The 19,042-nt window shown below is 37.0% G+C and overlaps 1 protein-coding gene across 1 annotated transcript in view; it reads right to left on the bottom strand.

Annotated features, from left to right (window-relative positions):
• The window catches only part of LOC138131904 (cytochrome P450 4d2-like), a 100,072-nt gene that overhangs the window by 37,549 nt on the left and 43,481 nt on the right, over positions 1-19,042 (bottom strand). The gene's annotated exons all lie outside the window — the stretch shown is intronic.

Below are 19,042 nucleotides of genomic sequence, written 5' to 3'. Positions count from 1 at the left end.
CATTCAGCATATCGCTCCCCAAATCTTCTGTACACTCGATAACGTCCACCTGGCTTTCACAATTGAATTTTTGTTTCATCTGTGAAAAGAACATTTCTCCATTGCTGTTCATCCCAATCTGCATGAGTTTGTGGAAACTGTAACCGGGTGAATTCATGATATGGGAGAAGCCACGGGACTTTGGGAGGAGTTCTTTGATCGAAAGCTACTTCCTTCAGCCTCCGTCTTACCATTTTTGCACTTACATTCACTTGCTTTGCATTCATTAGTTAATTTTTTAGTTGAGGGGCTGTAAATGTGCGATTGTGTAAAGATTGAATTTACAAATAGCGATCATCCATTTGCGTTGTGCACCTTTTACGTCCTTGTGCAGACCGTCTTTTCTATTCCCCAGTCTTTTCGTATTGTTTTACTATACGACATATTGTCTATTGGTGAACTAACAACATTTGTCCAATTTCTTTCTGTGTATGACCCTCATTTGCTAAAGGAGCAACTTCAACAGCCGTTAATTCATTTAAATTAGGCATTCTAATTACAAAAAATCACACAACTAAAGTCTGTCTCAATTCTAAATTTCCACCAACACTGCATTCTACGTTGGAAATACAACCGGCAACACTGTTTGGTGAAAAATGCATCAGATTGTATTTGTTAGGTTATCTGTCAATTTCAGCTTTTACAACTCAAAATTTTAGAATAAAGGAAAAGAACGGAAACCTTTGTTAAAATGCAGCAAGTAAGTAGAAAATCAAATTTTAAAAGCAAAATAAACTTATGAACTAATTTTAATGTTTTCGAATCATGTTTATAAGATAATTATATTGCCAACTTTGGTTATAAGAATCCCCAATTTAGAAATATTTTTATTTTGCCAACATAATGCAACAGGTGGTGGAAATTTAGAATTGAGACAAACTATAGCAGACAATACAATAGAAATGTCATTCTGATCGTACAAAACAAGAAACAGTCATCATAAACCACAAAAGCACAGTATCAAATAGTATCAGATTTCGCCATAAATTGTAAATTTGTGATATTCACTTATAAAAAACGGTTTTGAGCTTTCTTAATTCTCTAAATGAGTGTTAATCAAAACTAATATACCCAAGACAATTCAACATAAAGAACTTGACAAGAAAAACTGCATAAAAGTTTTTAAAAAATAAAAAATAAAAAATATGCGTTAATTTTGTCCGTGAGTGTATTTCATTTCTAAATTTCTAGTATAATAATGAGCAAAAATGGTCGGTCGGTTGAACTTGGTGGAGGGACAGATCCGACTCCCTTATCAGTAGGGCTCGGATTTTAGGCAATTAAAAAGTCGGAAATAGGTGCTGTTACGATTTAAATTTCGCGGTAAATCGTAAAGGCGAGAACGTTCTACAGCGTGATCAACAAGGACTGAAGCTGTTGGCAGCAAATGACAGCAAAATATTCCCAAAGTATGAAATGTTTTTGTGCGTCAGTGTTGGCACCCGCTGCAAGTTGTGAATGTCAAAAAATTTAGGTTATGTTACGAGTTGGTAGTTTTCTAGTTTTAAAACACGATACGTACAAAATGACCAAAAACGGTATAAAATGTAATTAGCGGTACTTAATAATGGCCCACTGTTTCGATATTCATAAAAGCGACAGGCCATGCCCGCATGCCCCTCCTGAGAAACAGAAACATGTTTTATGCGTTATTATTTTCGAGTTGAAAGTCTGCGGGATGCAGGGATTAGATCCGGGAAAATTTGTAAGGTTGGAACTTTAATTTCTTCTTTAAAATGGTTAGGCAACTTCCATATGACAAGCCTGTAAAGTAAGGAAAAGGAATGACGTGATTTTTAATGGTAAGGATTATTAGGCCCTGCATTAAACGTGCCCAACAAAGAACTTTGGATGCGTGTGTTTTACATAAGAATCACGCCTGTTTGGAGTGAAAGCTTTCGCACTGACTTTCGAGGGTTTTGTTCCATTCTACCTCGAACATTCTCAACTACATCTTCTGCCAGTAGGTTTTGCCTTTTTCACATCACCTGTTTGTAGGTAACGTTGCACCAATCTCGTGCAGTGCTGCCTAAACGCGACTAAGCTACCGCGCCGCCCAAAGTACCAACTGCCTCGGGGAACATTTGTTGAAATTGGTGCAATGTATGGTCCGTGCTCCGTGGAATACTGCCAACCGTCAGCAGCATCAAAATTTCCAGTCCGAAAGTACGCCATACCAATAAAAATGTCTTGCTCTAGTGTAAAAACCATTTTCATTAATAAATTGATACAAAAATGACACTTGATTTTGAAGTTTAAATTTGCCCGTCAAAATTGACAACTGAAAATGTAATGCTACCAACTTCACTGAAATTTTCATCATGTTGTCATTGTTGCCAACAGCTTCAGTCCTTGTTGATCACTCTGTAGAACGTTCCAGAACGGGCTCTCGGACCCCGACTTCCGGTACCGGCCGCGTCCATTCGGCGAGAGGAGGGGTGAAATATATAAAGGTGGAACCGACGCCATGTTGGAGGTGCTCGACTAGTTCAGGTCAGAGGTTACGACCGATCCGTGTGTGAGTGTTGTGTTCAAAGGGGGAGATTAGGGGGTGTTTTTAGTGTGCAACAGGTGCTGGCGAACCCGTGGAGGAAGACCGAATCGGCTGGGAAATCATCCTAGAAGAATCCCAACCGAAACGTCGCGGCGGATAAAGGCTTCCTTCACGAGGGTCATCGACCCTACGCTCAAGCGGATTAATTTCGTCACCCTGTTGGACCGGCGTCATCCCCAAGGACCCCACCGGAGAACAGGACCTCACACCGGACTGTCCCTGGCCGAGGAACCCGAGTACAGGAGCAACACGTATCTGGCAAGGTCCTTCCGCGTCTTTCTTTTGTAGTCCGCCATCTTGGCTCATTTCTTTTACGTTGAACACGTTATCAGACCGGGAGTGACCTCGCCAGAAACGACGCGCTCGCTGGCTCACAGAAGTTTTTTTTTGTCGTTATCATTTTATCACCTTACCTTGTAGTTTTTCCACCTTTTCACCGGGGCCCAAAACCGTACAAGTCACGCTTTCCCCTGGGAAGTGTCGAGGGGAGGAAGGACCCCGAGGACTATCCGAGGATACGGGCGGCGTGATTGACCAGCGGCGGAAGAAGGACTCGGAGGACCTTCCTCCAGCTCCGTTCTTCCCAGGACTCGTCTTTTGGATTTCAAGCCTCAGGCCCGGTGTAAGGGATGTTTCATTTTTAAATTCATTAAATTGTTTAACCTTGAATATAGCCTGGTAGAACCGGCACTTTTTGTAAAATTTTACTAGTTGTTTAAGCGCCATCAGCGTATCATTTTGGATCACTTCTGGACTTCATTTCCTTTCATTTCACTTCTTACCATTACTATTTGAACCTTTTGAATTGTTAATCTTATATTTTTTTTGTCGTAAGAGTCAATGCTTTAACTTAGTTTTCAGTGTAACATTTTGAGTTAAATTCTAATATCTCCTTTATTAGACTACAGTGTATCGCCCGCAGTGGCATCTAGGTTGGCTTTATTTCATTAATTTGTCTCACTGTATATCTAAGAAACGAGGATTAAACTTAGTTATTAATATCATCTGTGTTTCTATCCAACACCTGGTATAACACCGTGTTTGTAAATCAGCGTTTGTACTTGTCTACAGTCTTGCTCTCGAGACGTTAGTGTGTATGTGTGCTGGACCTGGAGACAATCAGTCACGAAAAGCGTTATTTTAAATTATCCCAGAAATTTAAATTTTCACCAGTTGTGGTAGAGAATAATAACGTAACAGTGCCTAAAATAGTCCCTTAAACTACTGCAAATAGTCAGAGTCAAGATATTTACTAATTATTCTTTATTCATTTAATTAATATATCTACCTACAAGTTTGTTAGTTATATGTATACTCGTATTTACATGGCATACAATATATTGCTCTGAATTTTCTATTTTAAAACATTGTCTGTTATTCACCAAAGTGGACTTATATTTTGAGAAACTTCGTTTTTATAGTAGAGACCATTGTAATTTATAAACGTTAAAGCTTCTAACAATACCTAAGTGTCACAAACCATTAGACTGTGTATACCTGCACCCCTTCGAACAGAGGCAAACAGATAAACTCTGAAATTTATGCTAGACCAGTCTAATGGTTCGTGGTACTTTGGTATTGTCGGAGTATTTACCGCTGACACCATGGTCCCAACCGTAAAAGCGAGAAAATAATTCCTCTATTGTACTGCACTTTGTACATTTCAATAATTACATCTTCTTAAATTTCAAAATCATAAAGCATTGTAAATTTTATTGAGGTACCACTTTTATATTTTTAATACCGTAAACTTCTCAGAATTCGAATATTGAGAAAAAATCGCGAAAATGAAATTGATTTTTGGTCATTTTAGGCATGTTCAGGCAGTTAAAAAGTAAAATAGGTATTTAAAGGGCATTTTAGGCCGAATAGGCAAAATTAAATATAGCTCTAATTACTCTAATTAAGCCAGAAATCATTTATAGACAAGTTTCATACACGTGCCTTAAAAAATAAAAATAGTCCATTTTGCCTAAAATCCGGGCCCTACTTATCAGGTGAAGTCAAGAATAAAAATAAATTAACCATATTTATCATTTTTTTGGTTTTACATATAAAGTTCTACTGCAGTTTGTGATGAAATTTGTGTTTTTTCTGACTCCCATTTTTTTTTAAACATCTATCTAAAAATTTATTTTTTATTAATTGTCAGTGATAGCAGCAATGCTCACGTTTTTAAATGAAACACGACATTATTTTTTTTTTTAATTGGCGCCATTATTAAACTCCACCCACCCTCGGTCATTGGTCGGTACGCGTTGGAAAAGAAGTGTATGCTCGTTTTAAAGGCCCACGAGTGCCAAAAAAGACCCAATTTACACACGAACGAGTTGAATACAACGTTTTTTTGTTCGACGAGCCCCTTAAAGGCTCCAAATCGTTTCGTTTCGTTTTGACAAGTTGTGACATTTATCAAAATCCGTTCACATAGGAGAAAATTCTCAAATTCTGACAGTGTCGAACAAAAAAATATATTTTATGGCTGCTTCGTAGCGCATGAAAAACCATATCCTTGGTTTTTTTGTTCATTGAAAACGGATAATACATAAAAAAGTTATGGGTTGAGGCGTTTTTTATCAAACAGCCTGTATTGTTAGTTGTTACCTTTATGTATGAAAATAATAATATGTACAAACGAAGTACTTATTTCACATTTCTGGCTTTTTATTAATTGAAAAATAAAAAATAAGTCGGAATATTAATTTTAACACCGTGCATTTACATTCTTCGAATGCGCAATGTGCTCACCGCAATCTACGATTTTAGCATAACCTCGTACTATGGCGGACAATAAATTTAGACCGGCAAATTTCTGACATTTCAAAAAAGTCAATGCAAGCGACCATTTATTGTCATTATGACTGATGTGTCAGTTTGTCAAACTGAAGGTTTTCAAGCTGTTTGGCTTTTCCTTCGCCCTTTTCGTAACTTACAGATCATGATGCATAGCGTAACTGATTTGTAGTAGCACTTCTCTCTGGTGCGCGCTTCTTTTCCCAATTTTAATTTTGATTATCGCTGTCACGATGACAAGAATGACAAAAATCGAAAATGGGGTTAGTTGAACATAATGCCAGCTTCACATTTTGATGTCAAGCCAATGACAGGCCGGCCTAAATTTATTGTCCGCCATAGTACTATTACGATCATAAAATTTTGGACATCAAACTTCTGTCACATTAAAAAAATTACTCTAAATCATGCTTTATTGAAACTGTCACCTGAAAGATGAAATTGTTGTCAATTTGACACCGGTATAAAATATAATTTTTTAAATATGCGAGTACATTTGGGTATTTGTTTTATATTTTTTATTAATTAAAAGCTCGTTCTATTCCATTTGTCTGATTTTTACAACTTTTTAAATATTTTCTCGGTAAATCTGACATTCACATTTTCAAAATTGACACAATCAAAATTGAGGTTATTAATACATAAGGGTCGTTTTAGAATGTAAGACAGTACGATGACATTAGTGTCCAAAATTTTTTGATCGCAATAGTACGTTCTTGTCTTGGTATATTTTTGGTATTTCTTTGGTTGTGAAGTAATAGCAATGCGCCCTCTCCTGGGCAGTGGCAGTATTGTGTTTTAGGCTGTGCGTTAAGCACCTAACAGAAAGATTGTTACAACCACGACCTGCTGTATTATAACCACTGACCTCTATAACATGGACTGCGTGTGCAGTGGTCCCTGCCACAGTAAAAGTGAAGCTACAAAGTCGGCCATCTTTGTAGTCTCACATTGGAAACTTTTAGTTTTACACCAAAATACTGTTGGCAGCAGATTTAGTGACATCATTCTGTCACTCGTTCTGTTGAGTTCCCTGATTTCTTATTTGTGATTTTATTCGTGATTTCTGCAAATTTGGTCACAAAAACATGGTTGAGTTATATTTAAATCGTCTCCATCAACGAGCACGACCACACCTGTCAACGTCAAACGTCAGTGAAAAGCAGGACAGAATTCAGTTAACTGGACAAAAAGAAAGTTACTAAAAATTGAGACTAGCAATATGGCCGACTTTCTGCTTCAGTTTTGAAACATAGCATCCTCGGTCCATGTTATAGAGGTCAGTGATTATAACCGGCCTGTTCAAAAGCGTAATTTGAGTGATCCCCGCAGAGCGCTAGTGTACGGGCGCTTTTTGGGGATATTATTCATCTTTAGTTTTTTTCACCGAGAGTTTTTTTCGTTCAAATGACATTCGAATTTAAAATCAAAAATACAATTATATTCAGTATTGTTTTAGAAAGAAAATATGAACTTACTGTACTCAATCTTAACTCTAAAATCATGTCTAAACATATTTTTCCGCATTTTTATTCTTTAAAAGCGCCCGTACTGTGGCGCCCTCATTGGCGAAAATCGGCTCTTTCTTGGAAACATTTTCGCAATGCTTTTTTAATGAACAGGCAGGTTATTATACAGCAGGTCGTGGTTACAACTATCTAAATTTTATAAAGTATTCTGTATGTACTATCGCGGCCATCCAAAAGTGAACGGTTTTTTTTAATAGTTTGATTTTTACTGTAAATCATAGGCGTCCTAAAATGTCAAAGTTTGACACTAGCGTTAAAAAAATTATTGAAACTATTTTTTTTTTAATGCCACATCTCACTCCGATTCAGACAGCTAGGGCTATTACAAAGCTAGAAGAAAATTGGTCGTTGGCTTCTGTGGCGAGAAAATTACAGTGCAATAAGCCAATAAGACTTCAATATAAAGAGGCGTTGGCAAAAAAACAGGCTTGCAAGGCCAATACGAATAGGTGTTGGAAAGATTCCTTTACTAAAGTTTACTTTCACGTTAATAATGTATTAATTACTTCTCAACCTCATTACAACTTTTTATTATTAAAATAGTAACGCCTGCTGCACGAACGCCAATGAATACAGCCTGATTTAATCCAACGAAAAATACGAAAATTTTCGCAAGCTATCGTTCACTTTTGGATGGCCGCGATTGTACTATCGGTGGACATTAAAAGCTGGGACAAAATGACAATTGTATAAAGTCAAAAATTACAAAATTTGTGTCGGTTAAATTTCGGTTTTTACAAAAAGGAGGTAAAAATTATGACTGGGTGAATGACGTTTATTTATCAAAACCGTCAACTTAAAGTTCAGTTTGTTTCATATTGAAACAATATAGTTTGTTTTCTCGATTAAATAGTTGGTAATTATTCACAGAATCGGTTTATTGGTGGTCAAAACAGGTAGCTAACAAAAAAAAAAAACATTGAAAAATTATATTAATTATTTTAATTTTACAAGAGAGTGATGTCATTGTGATAATAGTTAATCTGACAATTTGTGACAAAGCGAAAGTTTGATACACAATGAAAATTTTTTGGATGTCCCAGCTTTTAATGTCCACCGATGGTACAGTTGCAGCCGTTGAAATCTCAGACAGGAAAGATTTAAACACTCTGTATAAATTCCGAAATTTGATTAGCGTAAACAGGATTTTCATCAAGGATTATAAAGTCAGTGTCAGTATTTGACATATTAGGTCAGAATCGCGCGTAACTTTTGAAATGCCGCAATTATCTGCTTTGCAAAAACGTGTTTGACTGAGGGACGGTGTGAGTACAAGAGCCATTGCGAGAGAAATTAATGTGGATAATGTTTGAGTGACATTTTGAGAAACGTCACTTTCAATACCATTTACAAAGCTAAAAGTTTGGCGTTGTCAAAGTGTCTGAGTTTTCAACGGCCGCAACTGTACATTACATATTTTATAAAATTTTAAATAAAATCCTTATTATTTGAAACAAGTACGTATCTGTATTTATTTTTGCATCTAAATTTTGTTATTAATAATAATTTATCGCTACTGGGATCGACAGATACAAAAAGTCAAATGAGTACAGTTGGTTGCAAAAAAACGGGAAACGAAAATTTTCTTAATGTAAATTTGATTTGTCCATTTGTCAATTAATTGTCTACTTGACCTATCTATCAAATAATTTTTTAAAATGTCATTGAATTTTGAGGTTAATTCTAACCTATCTCTCGTAAGAAGGTTTCCCACTATGGAGAAATTGTAAAAATGTGTCAATTTTAATCTAACAGTTCCTGGTTTTTTGCAAACAACTGTCCGAATTAAATAAATACAGGGTGTTAATTTTAACACGTAGCAGAGCTTGTTAAATGAAACGGCTTTTCCATTTGATTTTTTTACGAAAAAGTTTTACAAATTTATTTAAAATTTGGAAAAAATAAGCTTATGGGTAAAATGCCAAAAATGTTACATTGTTGTAGAAAAAAAAAAATTAAAATTCTCATTGTTACAAAAAAGAGACTAATTAATCACACAAAACGACTCATTTGGTAAAAACTGGGGGTCAAAAAATCTCGGAAAACTCTTGCGAATTTTGTGAAATGTTATAGAGTTTCCTATATTGGCGACTTCTTCCAGTGGTTAAAATTAACAAAATGTTAGAAATTAATAAAAAAAAAATGAAAATGTTGTGAAAGCTACACTAAACTGGTACTCAGTTGTAGTGACCCAGTTTAAAATTTAAATTTTAAATTCACGGTACCGCCACGAGAGCGCGCCAAATGTGAAGGTACTAGCGGCTAGACTAGGAACTAAGGGATGGGGTTGGTAATCCTGGGGAGTTGGCAACGCGGAGAGCGGAAATATAGCGGGGGTGAAGCGGTCTCTCGCGCACGTGGTTGAAGGGGGTAGGTCACTTTTGTTTGGTTTTTCGAAATGAATACCTCTTGCGAAGAGCGATCCAATTTCTCAAATTTGTAAGTTAAGTCCGAACCAATTACACTACCGTTTCGAGTAGATATTTTGTGTCTCCGTGAAGAATCCGGCATTTTTTTAATCCACACGGGTAATTTATCCTACGTTCGCTGTCTTTTTGTGTTTTTTTTGGTAAGGGTATGTTATAAATATCATTTTGTTGCATGCTATTTCTTTCGAGAAGCTCCCATTTGTTAATTTTAAGCATTATCAGTAAGTTTTCTCCGGGAGGTTCATTTTTTTAGGCGATCTGGTAATTTCGAAAATTAGTAGCCGCGCGCGTCCATTTTGTTTTGCTTTCACTAACATTTATTTATGTTGCTTACCGATATTTGTGCCATTTAAAGCGATTTTATTTTATCGTTATTTAACTTTGCGCTTTGTTCGCTTTTATTTGCTCTTTGTTTAATGGTGCGTTTTGTTTTGCTTATTTATCATTGTTTAATGTTGCGCTTTGTTTTGCTGAATTTTCTCATCGTTTAATGTTACGCTTTGTTCGATTGAATTCAACTCGGATTTTTTCTTTGTGTTGTTGCTAGATTTCGGAAAAGTTTAAGTAAAATGTTGTAAGTGCACCCCTATGGGAGCTAGGTGACAATCAGGAAGTCGTGGGGTGGTTTAGTAAATTTCTGTGGAAGCTATGGTTATTTAGAGCCGTTAGCGGGGGCGGACCTAAGTCTTTGCGGGAGCGGCGTCGGGATGTTTTCGTGAAGCTTCCGTCGAGGTTATAGAGATTTCGGGGGTTTGTCGGGAAACGATTGGTCGGACAGGCGGACCTAGGTCTTTGCGGCTGCGGTCTAGGAATGCTAATCGTACGACCCCGAAACGCTCTGTCACTCTTGCTTGGTCGGTGAAATAGTCTGACGTTCATTAATACCCCGAATATCTATAAACGTCGCTTGATTTCAAGATGATTCAGATTATTCTTCTGAGTCCCCCCGCGGCCGAAAGTTTGTTACCTCCAGCTCTAAGCTCCCGTTGGCGTACCTTGACCGCGTAGTTCCAAATTAAACATTGTTTTTGCCATTAATCGAATTGTAAAATATGAGTAGTACCTGGGATACGGTTTTTGAAGAGGGTTTTTCATCCGTCCCTGTCTGTAATAACTGCACCATAATTTATTCACTTGTTTTGCAAGCTTTAACCCGTCATTTTGTCTGTTATGTACCCGTTTTCTGTTATTTTAAATATTGTTGCATTCATCTTGTCGTTTATCTTTGTGATGTACTCAACTAGTTAATTTCTTGTACTTCGTTAAACTTAATTTCTGTCCTTTGTATTCGTTTCAATTTCTTTTTCATCAAAGTTATTACAGGCATTTTTAATAAAAGGTATTTTGCGTCTCTCACATGTGTGTTTTATTTGCGGCACTCTTCTAACTGGAACCCTCATCGTTTGCATTCCGAACCTTTTCCGCCAAAAGAAAATCACAACGTAGGGCTCCTCCGATTCGATTACGATCACGACCACATTTGTTACCGTTTTGCGCAGGTTCGAATATTTGGCGGAAAATAATGTATTCAGATCATTACACAGTTTTAATAAAATACTTTAGAAATTGGTAAAATTGTCAATAATTTAACTTTAGCTTAGTTGGTTTAAAAAAGGACGATGTTTATTAATATCAATTAGTCCTACCTAACTCTGTCCAGATCCGGTGTTTTAACAGTATATTATTATACGAGTTTAATAAGACGCTTTATTATTACATGAGTATGTTTAAGGCACGATGAGCGTAGCGAGTCACGGACCTTGCCTGGTAGTGAGTATCGGCACTCATCAACGACTTTTTGTGCGAGGTTCTTCTCCGGACCTAATCGCGATTATATTTTTTTACCTTATTTATCTGAAGCGAGGAAGGAACCGGAGGACCTCCCCGCCGGTGTGGGCGGCGGTACTAGCGTCCGTCGCAAGGATCGGCCACCCTTCCTCCTTTCCTTAGCTTTTTTTATTTTTTGTTAAAAATTTCTTTGATCGCGGACTCGGAGAAGGACCTTTCAGGCGTTGCTGTCGATTTGGTCAGTATTGTTAAGTCCTTTCGGATCCAGCGTTTGAGTGAATAAACATTTCGTTTAAGATACCACCTTTGTATCATTCTTCTGATCTCTGGACAGTCCACCTTCTTCACCGAAGAGGTCGCTGCGCTTTCGAGGTAACAACTGTGAGGCCGAAGCGAAGCCAAAGAAAAAAAATCGTTATTAAATTTGTAGCGTACCTGGGAACAGGGAAAATAATAATAACGTAACAGCATGTATAACTCACCCTCCACCACTCGGCGGCACGTCAATTTTGCCGGAGTACATACCACTATTACGATTATTAGTGCTTATTCACAATGGACATAAGACATAAGAAATACGAGTAAGCGCCAAAAATTCCCGGCCTGACATAGATCCACATTTTCTAGCAGGACAAACATTTGGCATTTAATAGATAGTTATCTTAGAAAGCCTTACAAAAAAAATTGACGTTCTACGTTAAACAGTTTTTAATTGAAGGTATCTTAAACACGACGTATTCAGTAAAATGTCTCAAGTGGGTCAAATCGAGTATCGAGCTGTGATAAAATTCTTGGTAAAAAAAAGATTTACTCCCTAAATTATCAAATGAAGTTTGGATGACGTGTACAGTGGAAGTTGTTCTTCGTATTCTGTAGTAAAAGAATAGGCAAAGCGCTTTCGTATGGGACAAGAGTGCCTTGAAGATGATCCAGGATCTGGTCGACCAGTAGAGGTTCACGGATGACAATATTGCCCTTGCTGAAGAGTTGGTATTAAGTGACCACCGTTAGAAGGTCAAAGAAATATCAGAAATGGTTAAGCTTTCAAATACAAGTCTTCGCTGGATCCTGCATGACCATTTGGGAACGCATAAAGTCAGCTCAAGATGGGTTCCCAAACTTCTTTCGGCTGTTCAGCGGCAACATCGAGTTGAATGTGTACGAACACTTTTAAAGCTCTGTGGATTAGATCCAAAGGCTGTGTTGAAGACCAGTACAACAGGAGATGAAACAATGGTCTTGTACTATGATCCTCCGCCGAAAAAGGAATCGATGGAATAGCGACGTCAGGGTGAAACACCCCCAAGAAAATTCAGAGTTTGTCAATCAACAAAAATGGTAATGGCCACAATTTTCTGTGATTGTGAGGGATTGCTTCTTATAGATTTTAAGGAAACTAACACCACGGTCAAGGGCAAATATTATGCAGTATTGCTTCATCAATTGCGGGACAATATACCGGGGGAAGCAAACCAGAGGCGCCCGGATAGTGCATGACAATGCACCAGTTCCTACTCCCTGTGTCGCACAAGTCGCCGTGCTGGATTTTGGTTTCCACTAAATCGACCATTCTCCTTGTGGCCCAGACATGACCCTTAGTGACTATTATCTGTTTGGATATTTAAAAAAATATCTATGTCGGCGACGTTTTAATGATGATAATGAGCTAAAAGCAGCGGTAGTCGCCCGTTTTGAGGATAAACCAAAAGAATATTTTTTTAAAGGAATTGAGTTGTTAATTAAAAGATGTAACAAGTGTATTGAAGTTAAGGAAGATTACATCAAAAATTAATTTGAAAAATTATACTTTATTTTGCCTCCTTCATAGTCAGGCCGGGTAATTCTGGCGCTACCTACATAAGAGATACCTAAGAATAATTTGTAAATTTGGGCAATTGGAAAATAATTTATGTGTCCATATAACTCCAATATGATTCTTCATGCCTTTTTGTACACAACAATAATGTTCACTGAGGTGACTTCTCATAAGTTACGTAAAAATTAATACGGTGCGATCAATTAAAAAATAAATGGAGTCGGCGTGTTACCTATGGCAACCCATGCTATAGCATAGGCTCCAAAGCAAACTCCATTTATTTTTTAAATGATCGCTCGGCAAGGGCGTAGCAATGATTGTTCTCTGGGGTGGGCCAGATTTTAATAGTACAGTTGCGGCCGTTGAAATCTCAGACAGGAAAGATTTAAACACTCTGTATAAATTCCGAAATTTTATTAGCGTAAACAGGATTTTCATCAAGGATTATAAAGTCAGTGTCAGTATTTGACATATTAGGTCAGAATCGCGCGTAACTTTTGAAATGCCGCAATTATCTGATTTGCAAAAATGTGTTAGATTGAGGGACGGTGTGAGTATAAGAGCCAGTGCGAGAGAAATTAATGTGGATAATGTTTGAGTGACATTTTGGGAAACGTCACTTTCAATACCATTTACAAAGCCAAAAGTTTGGCGTTATCAAAGTGTCTGAGTTTTCAACGGCCGCAAATGTACATACTTACATAGTTTATTTAACGAATTTGTGTGTAAATTGGGCTTTGTTTGGCATGAGTGGGCCTACGAGTGCCAAAAAAGCCCAATTTACACACGAACGAGTTGAATACAGAGTTGTTTTCTTCGACAAGCCTATTAAAGGCTCAAATCGCTTAAAATCTGTAAGTTAGCTTGACGGTTCGTTTGACAAGTTGTGACATTTATCAAAATCCGTTCACACAGGAGAACATTCTCAAATTCTGGCAGTGTCGAACAAAAAACCACTTTTAAACCACCGCTGCTGACCGACCACAGACATAGATCTACATAGATTAAGTTAAGCCTGTGAAAGAAAATTGATATGATCACTGAATAAACTCCGAATTTTTCGAGAATTTTTATCATTCCATTTCAGCGCTTTCGTGTTTCACTTTTATTCTGGGGTGGGCCAGAAAAATTCTGGGGTGGGCCGGGTTCACCTGGCACCCCCCTTTGCTACGCCTTTGTCGCTTAGTAGTATATCTACTGCATGTATCATGAATTTCTTATGCCTTATGTCAAGCTTATGTCCATTGTGAATAAGCACTTACTATCAAGTAATAGTGCAGTGCTAATCAACATAATTACCGGCGTCTCGCCTCCACATTTTGACTTTGTTGTGTTTTATTAATTATTATGTTCTGTGTCAATGTTAAGGAAATTCCTCACGATATGACATGAGTATAATAATATACCTTTTTAAATTTCAACTACCAATGTGTTACCTAAATCCAAAATTTTTAAATTTTTAAAAAGAGATTGGGGTACTATTCCCGTTACTGAAATTATAAGTGGTAAAATCGAAGTAACCAGTAGGGGTGTCCCTTTCCCACCCCAACTTAGCTTATATAACCACTGACGAGAGCCGTCCAGCCACTGTCCGTCTCTCTGTCACCACTCTATCTTTACCTGTATCATACCTTTGTAACTTAACACAACAGGAGACAATATACATTTGTTAAGTTATACATCATCACCATCAATCCAGCAAACCACACATTTAATGGTCCTTCGAGCCGGATACGTGAAAAATACCGGAATCGTGAAAAATCATATCCAACAGTGAATAGTATCGAATCAGTAAAGTGCAAAGTGTAAAAACATCATTTTACATCATCATCATCAAACCAGCTAGACCACACAAGATTTTTTCCAAACACCAAAGATTTCTCATAGCAACGGAGAGCTCTAAATATTTATTAATTTTTGTGTTATATGTGTTATATTATGTGAATTTGGAACAGCTATATCTAAAAGAAATGCTTGCTTTTGTTGTTTATTTAAAATAATAATGTCTGGTCTGTTATGCTTAATATAAATGTCAGTTAAAACTGTTCGATCAATAGTAGTTTATTTGACGAGTTCTTGTGTAAATTGGCCCGAGTGGGGCAAGACCCACGAGTGCCAAAAAAGCCCAATTAACATACGAACGAGTTGAATACAACGTTTTTTTGTTCGACGAGCTCCTTAATGGCTCCAAATCGCTTAAAATCTTTAAAATTAGCTTGACGTTTCGTTTTGACAATTGGTGACATTTATCAAAATCCGTTCACATAGGAGAAAATTCTCAAATTCTTACAGTGTCGAACAAAAAATATAATTTGTAATTATCATTTTCCAAACAACTTTCTGGTGTATAACTATAATGTGGTTGTGTATTCTTTAATAAATTGAATTTAACAGCTAAATTCATGTGTATAATTTTAGCGAATATATCATGACGTTTCTTATATTTGCTTTGAGCCAAAACAGTGCAAGAATAAATGATATGTTCAATAGTTTCCCCTTCAGTTCCGCAAATCCTACATTTATCAATGATCGATTGCAAACCGTATATGTGTTTTTTATAATTTCTTGTAACGGGTTATTCTAAATGATTGTAGTCGAAGTAGGCGTGAAAACTGAATGTAAAATTTATGGTTGCCGCTCAACATAAAAAAACATCAAAATGATGTGAATAAGTGAGTACACACGGGAGTTAATTTGAGTGCAAAACAACTTAATATTTCTTAATTCAATCGTTAATTTAACAAAAATAAATAAACATCTCATCACCGCACTTTTCACCTAAAAAATGACAGTGACAGCGACAAAACTGACTGTTCACATGAAAGCGGCAAAAATTTTATAACATGGGCATGGCCTACTTCGACTACAATCATTTAGAATAACCCTATATTTATAACACGATCCTAAATTGCAAAATATAAAACCCTCCGTCTCAGGGTGAATATTTGATTTCTTAAGCCCAGAATATTAATTTCTGGTTATTCCAGTTCTTTAAAGTGTCTCCCAAGTAGAGACTTCTGTTTGATATTTGCTATAGTGTCAGGTATATTTGGCTTAACAATATCTGAAATTATATTATCAGTTAAATTTAAAGGTGTGTAACCTTTATCGGCTGAAACCAAAGCATTAAAAAAGGTGTTATCACGAGCTCTATTGAGGAAATAATTTTTTAGTGAAGCAATTTGATTGTGTTGCAGTATTTCTAAATTTGAAAAACCCCTACCACCGTTTTCGCGTGGTAAATTAAATCTTTCGATAGCAGATTTAGGGTGATGTTTACTAAATTTGGTAAAAAGAACTCTGGTTTTAATGTTTTTTTTTTTTAAATTGCCTTCCCCTTTCATCATATTGGCCTATCAGGTACCTTGCGGTCGACTAATTTTTTCCCTTTTTTCGGTTGGTGGTGCGGGGGGGCTCCGGGGTATTATATGGGCATAATATGTATTGTAATGATTTGAATACATTACTTTTTCCGCCAAATATTTGAACCTGCGCAAAACGGTAACAAATGTGGTCGTGATCGTCATCGAAGCGGAGGAGCCCTACGTTGTGTCTTTCTTTTGGCGGAAAAAGGTTCGGAATGCAAACGATGAGGGTTCCAGTTGGAAGAGTGCCGCAAATAAAACACACATGTGAGGGACGCAAAATACCTTTTATTAAAAATGCCTGTAATAACTTTGATGAAAAAGAAATTGAAACGAATACAAAGGACAGAAATTATGTTTAACGAAGTACGAGAAATTAACTAGTTGAGTACATCACAAAGATAAACGACAAGATGAATGCAACAATATTTAAAATAACAGAAAAACGGGCACATGAGACAAAATGACAGTTAAAGCTTGCAAAACAAGTAAACAAATTATGGTGCAGTTATTACAGACAGGGACGGATGAAAAACCCTCTTCAAAAACCGTATCCCAGGTATTACTCATATTTTACAATTAGATGAATGACAAAAACAATGGTTATTTGAAACTACGCGGTCAAGGTACGCCAACGGGAGCTTAGAGCTGGAGGTAACAAACTCTCGGCCGCGAGGGGACTCAGAAAAATCTGAATCGTCTTGAAAGCAGCGACATTTATAGGTACTCGAGGTATCGCGTGTCGGACTACTGTGTACCGACCAATTCCGAGTGATATAAGCGTTCGGGGTTGTACGATGAGCTTCTCAGAGTCGCATACAGCAGAACTTGTACCACCTCCGTTATACGGTCCTACATAACCGTCGCCCCCACGGAATTTGACCAAACAATCCCCCGACCTCCTGAATGTCACCTAGCCCCCATGTGATCGTACTTACAACATTTTAACTTTAACTTTTCCGAAATCTAGCGACAACACAAAGAAAAAAAAACAACAACCGAGTTTAATTCAATCGAACAAGGCGTAACATTAAACGATGCGAAAATTCAACAAAACAAAGCGCAACATTAAACAAGGATTAAATAAACAAAACAAAACGCAACATTAAACAAGGATAACATAAGCAAAACAAACCGCAACATTAAACAATGAGGAAATAAAAGAGAACAAAACGCGAAGTTAAATAACGATAAAATAAAACCACTTTAAATGGCACAAATATCAGTAAACAACATAAATCACGAATACAATAATCGCTGGTAATGTTAAACAAAAAGAAAATGGCGGGCCGAGTGCCGTTAGAAAATGTTAGTGAAGAAAAAAACAAAATGGACGCACGCGGTTCGGACGACGGCTCCGAATTTTCGAAATTACCAGATTGTTAAAAAAATGAACCTCCCAGAAGAAAGATAACGCTTAAAATTAACAAATGGACGCTTCTTAAAGCAACAGCATGCAACAAAATGAAAACTACAACATACCCTTACCACGTGGTCCAGGTCCCAAAAAACAAAACACAAAAAAGGGCAACGAAAGTGGGATAAATTACCCAGGTGAATTCAAAAAAACCGGATTCTTCACGGGGACACAAAATCTACTCGGAACGGTAGTGTAATCGGTTTAGATGTAACTTACAGATTTTTGGAATATTGGATCGCTCTTCGCAAGGTGTGTTTGTTTCGAAAATCTAAACAAAAGTGACCTACCCCCTTCAACCGCCCGCGCGAGCCCGTTTCATCCCCCCTATATTTCCGCTTTTCAACAGCGTCCCCAACTCGCCAAGAGTACCAACCCCATCCCTTAGTTCCTAGTCTAGCCGCTAGTACCTTCCCATTTGGCGCGCTCTCGTGGCGGTACCGGGAATTAACAATTTTAAATTTTAAACTGGGTCACTACAGTATTAACTGCTTTAATTAAATTATTACCGTTTAATTTTGATTTTAAAAGAGATTTAATTCTTATTTAAAATTGCTTTTCTAAATTTTCTTTTATAATTGAGTGTTGAATATGATTTGAAAGAACGAAGACAAAACTGGATTGAACTAGCATCATTATTAGTAAAAATTTAAGATTTAGGCCCGGTTTATTCACCTTCAAGTAATTTATCTGGCCAGTAGTTGCTATGATTTCGAATCTGCTATTGGTAGAACCGTGGTAATTACCGTTCAAATAAAGTTACTTGAAGGTAAATAAACCGGGCCTAAATTTTATAAACTTAAACGATGTAGAATGCAACAAATGAAATAAAAAACATGCAAAATAAAAAGAATAATTTATAACAAGTGTTTAAAATGACCACCTTTCATCTGAAGGCATAGGCGAGCTGGTTTTATTAAATTTTCCCTTGCCAGTCTAAGTATATTAGGAATAACAGTAGCCAGTGCTTCGTGAATTTGGTCATTCAGTTCTTCTAAACTATTAATAGGTTCCCGGTAAATATAGTTCTTGAAATATACTTCTTCTACCGTCGTCATCAAAGGACTGAAGAACAGCATCTTCAGTCTCTGGGGACCACCAATTTCTTGTCATGTAGGCACCAAGGACCCAGTGTCTCCAGCACGATCCACCAACCGTAGAAATACGTTATGGCAAACGTCGTGGAAAACGTATTGCATATTTTCTTGCATCCTCACGTGCATTGCGCCCGCACTCTCCATAAAGTATGAGCATTTCGGTATACTCTGCAGCTGTATACATAATTTCAATACAAAGTTTGACAATTTCGAAT

Source organism: Tenebrio molitor, chromosome 5, assembly GCF_963966145.1.
Source record: "Tenebrio molitor chromosome 5, icTenMoli1.1, whole genome shotgun sequence".
Taxonomy (NCBI): Eukaryota; Metazoa; Arthropoda; class Insecta; order Coleoptera; family Tenebrionidae; genus Tenebrio; species Tenebrio molitor.
The sequence above is the reverse complement of the archived record's forward strand: the minus strand, read 5'-3'. Positions and strand labels throughout refer to the sequence as shown.